This window comes from Dendroctonus ponderosae, unplaced genomic scaffold, assembly GCF_020466585.1.
Source record: "Dendroctonus ponderosae isolate FM_Combo_2020 unplaced genomic scaffold, Dpon_F_20191213v2 Dpon_F_20191213_3, whole genome shotgun sequence".
Taxonomy (NCBI): Eukaryota; Metazoa; Arthropoda; class Insecta; order Coleoptera; family Curculionidae; genus Dendroctonus; species Dendroctonus ponderosae.
The window spans coordinates 102,488-107,324 of record NW_026018508.1 but is presented as its reverse complement, the minus strand read 5'-3'; the positions used below and the strand labels follow the sequence as shown (position 1 = coordinate 107,324).

At 33.2% G+C, this 4,837-nt stretch overlaps 1 long non-coding RNA gene across 1 annotated transcript; it reads left to right on the top strand.

Moving 5' to 3' along the window:
- The first annotated feature begins 1,573 nt into the window (after nucleotides 1–1,573).
- LOC125503837 lies at nucleotides 1,574–2,593 on the top strand. The gene is made up of 2 exons (XR_007281100.1): nucleotides 1,574–1,690; nucleotides 1,758–2,593. It is a non-coding gene; the product is annotated as an uncharacterized LOC125503837 (long non-coding RNA).
- Nucleotides 2,594–4,837: the final 2,244 nt, after the last annotated feature.

Below are 4,837 nucleotides of genomic sequence, written 5' to 3'. Positions count from 1 at the left end.
TTAAATAATTATTGTGGCAAAAGAAATGACACTATTGGAAAAGGGAATAAAAGAAAGTTAGACACTCTTACTAAATAAAGTTGGCAAATTATTAGCAATTGTATTATTCACTATTTAAAACAATTAGAACGCTTCAGAAACATGAATTATTAAGTTATAACTGAAATTAAAATATTTGTGGCTAGTTAAATACGTTCATTTATTAGTAGTAGAAAGGCTAATCATTTAAATCAAACAATGTAGAAAGCATATAAATTCCTGAAGACATTATTTTTGTCTCAAATATTCATATTCGTACAGTTGACGCATCTTATACTCCATTACGCGTTTCGCCTGGTCGGACTACTTTAAGTGACGTCAGAATTCAGCCAGTCGGCCTTCTTTATTTCGGTGGTAACGCCGCTGAGCGTTCTAGCTTGGCTGCGAAAGCTAGTGGCGCTTCAACGAATCGACGCTTCGAGCTTTGCACACGACCGCCCAAAATTCCTGTTTAAGGAAAACCCTTTTTTTCTTCTTCTCGTTATTAAATTTAAATCTCTGTAAACCTCAAAATCATTGTCATTATAAATCATTATTCTGATTTATTTTCCTGACTGCGTGTATTTGTTATGATATTCTTATCTTTGCTGGGTCTTAGTCAAAGTGTGAAGTAAACATTTTGAACATCGTTTATTTATTCATTCATTTCATTTATTTCGGCGAGACAACAGCGCCATTGTGAGATTTAAAGTTTACAAAAACTCATGATTGGTAAAAATCAACGTTCTTTTAAGTCTTTGCCTTCTTGAAAGACAAATTTAAGGTTTCAAGAAGCCAAAGACCTAAAAGAACGTTGATTTTTACAAATAACGATATATAGTATTCGTTTGTTTTAAAAGATAGGGCCAGTAGATTTGAGTTGCAATGTGCAAATACATTGTTTATTTTTATAACCAACCAATGTTGAATAGGGTAATAATGAATCAGGATGTAAACAATGTTCAGTGGCAAGAAAAAAAGGCAAAAGTGCCAAAGAAAAGCAACGTTTTAATAGATCTAAGGTTACATGGAAAGAAATACATAACATCAGAGGGAATGATGGTACCAGCTCGTGCACCAGGAAAAAATTGCCTGTAAGTTAGGTTTTTTTATTAGAAGACACGTAATACACATTTTTTGTTTCATTTATAGGTGTGTAAAAAATGTTTTCAGCGGGTTGGACCAACTATTAGACAAGACATATTTCCACAATTCTATGAAATGGAGGACAAGAATGAACAGGATAGCCATAAATGCGGACTAATCGCAATATGCTTTATGAAATAGTTTATTTTCAGATAATATCAATTGATCTAGAGTGGCTCAAATACAAGTGGCAGACCAAACATACCTTTTTTAAAATGGTATGCCGTACTTTTTATTGCATATTCGAACTATTCGCTCTATTCTAGGCCTATTTGATATAAATGTTCTATAATAATTTTTAACTGTTACTGAGTTAATAACCAATATTGATTGAACTTTGGCCACCCATTTTTGCAGCTAATTTGAAATTGATAGAAAAATGTTAAATACAAAAGTTGTAGATATTAACGTCTAGTTTATTGTAAGATAATATATAATAAATAATATATAATTCTAGAGGGCGCTGCAATACTCTGGAGCCATTTAAGACATCAGGATTTTTAACCTTTTCAAAAATCGTCATACGGTTGGTACAATCACATTTTTAATTCTTAAAAGCTTAAAGTAGCCTGGAATTCCTTCTCTGAAATTAGAGCTTGGGAGGTGATTAACAAGAGAAAATTTATCGAGAATGTCTTGCCAAATTAGCGAATTTCAAGGAAACCAAAGCAGCCTAATACTGAGCACTTTAACTCGCTAATTTAATAGATTTGAACATTACCTGCCATGGAATGTCGAAGCTCAATTTTATATTTATGTGTGCTTAAATAGAATTATGCACTAATATTTATAAAATCTACGATTATTACAAAACAGCTTAAAGCTGATTAAAAAGTCTGGCTTTGAAAAGTGCAAAAACAACAAAGGCAGGTGTGTTCAATTTTCTAGGATTACCCATTCTTTGCAAGAGATACAACTTTTCATAATTTGTCTTCTATTTTTAAGGCATATTTAATTAAATCTAAGGTATCAAGTTTTAAATCTATAGGGAATAATTACTAGGAGGAACAGCGGCAATCTAGAAGCTTTTAGAATGATTAATTTTCCTCAAAATAAAAGATATTATAAATCCAAACCACAAAGTTAGCAAGGCAACGTAAGAATTACATAATGCACAAAGATGGTTTTTTTGAAACCTTCTGTTTCGTAGTGTCATTTGCCTTTCTTTCATTGTCCTGTAAATTCTTCTAGAGGCTTGTAAAATGAAGCTGTTAGTATTAAGTAACTCGATTATTGAAAAAGGGGACGCTAGTTATAAACCCTGTAACTAATTGGTCAGCGAAGTAAATGCTTAGTTGCACCAATTCAGCAGTTTTAGTTTATAAGTACCAATTGTAATCTTAGCGTAAGTTCAGTTATAAGTTATCAGTTGTCACAAGTATACTATTACTGTAACTCGTCGTTCTGAAAATAAATCTTTTTAAAAGGCTTTCCCTTGATTGAAGAATTTTACTGGCGCAGTCGGTAGGATTTAAAATCAGACGGTATCGACAAAAATCGCGATCCGGTCGGTTTCAATCGTTTACAGAAGAAAAATCCTCAAAAATCGAAGTTCAACAATCAGGGCATGGAACGATTTCAGAGTTCTGTCTACCATCGACAAACTTACTTATACTACTGTAAGTGCTTATTTCCTTTTGAAACCCATTTTTCCAATTGTTTTGCTGTAATAGTGAATACAAAGGGCAAATCATTCGTTTTGTATATTTTTGCACGTTATTTATCGTAAAGCAAGTTTAATTTTACAACTATCTTTACATTAATTTGAACTTAATTTTAATTTTTAAATAAGATTTAATTATGAGTCGAGATATCGAACTATTAAGATATCACGCTGATACCATAGCACCTTTTGACGGAAACCCGAAATTATTGCACCGATTTATCTGTTATTGTGAAAACATTTTAAGAAATTTTGAAAATGCTGAAAACCCATCAGACACCATTAAAGTCATTCTTTTCGATGCAATATTAGGAAAACACAGAGGTAGAGCCGCTGAATTAATCGGAACAAGAATTAAACTAAATTCATGGGGACTCATTAGAAACGCATTAACCATTACATTTTCTGATCAAAGAGGTATTGATTGTTTGATCCAATACCTAATATCTGTAAAACCTCACAAAAACAAATCCTATATAAGTTTCGGTATCAGAATTCAAGACGCCCGAAGCCTTTTGTTTGCAAAATTAAATACATTAATTGTTGACGAGGACGAAAGACGAATCAAAATCGAACATTATGTTAGTTTAGCTTTGAAAACCTTCTTATCAGGCCGACAATATCATATGCAGCTTGAAGTAAGACTCAAAAATCCAGAAAACCTAGAAGAAGCATTAGCATTCGTCATCGAAGAAGAACATTTTATGAATTTTAGCAAACATCAAAATGCAATGACACATAGTTCTATAATGCAACCCTCGTCAAAGATTTTTACCCCACTTTCCAACACTCCAATGAGACCACTGTATAAACCAATAACTCAACCTCCATTTTCTAACCCAAATTTTGCAAGACCAACATCCACTTTCAATAATCAAAGTTCATATAGACCATTTGGCAAACACATGCAACCATATGCAAATAAGTTCAGAAATACATTCCCATTAGGTTCAAACAATTTCCCAATGAGATTTTCACACCCAAATCAACAATATCTTGGTAATATTTTTAACAACCAGTCAATAATCAATATAGACCACCATTTAAATCAAAATCACACACAATTCAATCGCAGTCAACCACCATTTATTCCAAGGCAAAGTAATGTTATCAGAAATCAGCAACAAAATAACCCAAATAATACAGTCACACCTATGGACACTAGTTCATATGTTACCCAAAGATCGAATAAACCAAAGTTCGCATATCAAGAACTTCATGCACAACAAGTTAACCAAGCTAACCCCGAAAATTCCGAATTAAACATCCAAAATGAGGATGCGGAACCACATTTTCATCAAGAAACTTATACCTGTACAAATGCTATTGATATACCCGAATATTTAAGCAATCAATATTGTCTTTTCCTTCGTGCACGTCCCTATCTGAGATGGCACTCCCAACACCGACTTAAGTATATGAATGCACTCAACCGAGGAATTAAAACCCGATTGTCGGCAAAATTAAAATGTATATTGCTCAGAACGTTATTTCCACACACTAGGTTACTAGAAACAAATACAACTTAAAATAAAAAAACCAATTGTCACATCGCACCCTAGACTAACTTATGTGATTGGCAAGAGAGAAAAATAGATCTTATTTACTCATTTCCCAACATTCTCCTCCCCTTGAAGTAGCAGCTTCAACCGCTTTGAGAATCGGATTCAAACGGTAGAGGACTGACTTTAGTTGCTGACCTTGTAAATATTCCATTTTTAGTTTTAATTTTGATCACTCTTACTGTTCCATCAGATCCTGGCATGGCCTGGACCATTCGACCCAATGACCAGTGTAGTGGCGGAACGTTATCTTCTTTCAGAAGCACCATATCGTTCTCTTTTAAATTTTTACCATGCTTCAACCACTTTGGTCAGCTTTGCAATCTAGTTAAATATTTAGTTGACCATCGTTTCCAAAAGTTTTGCTTAATTTTATTACAAAGTTGAAAAAAACTTAGTTTATTTTCAGGTACATTAGACACATCTTTTTCCGGTAATGCTGTCAATG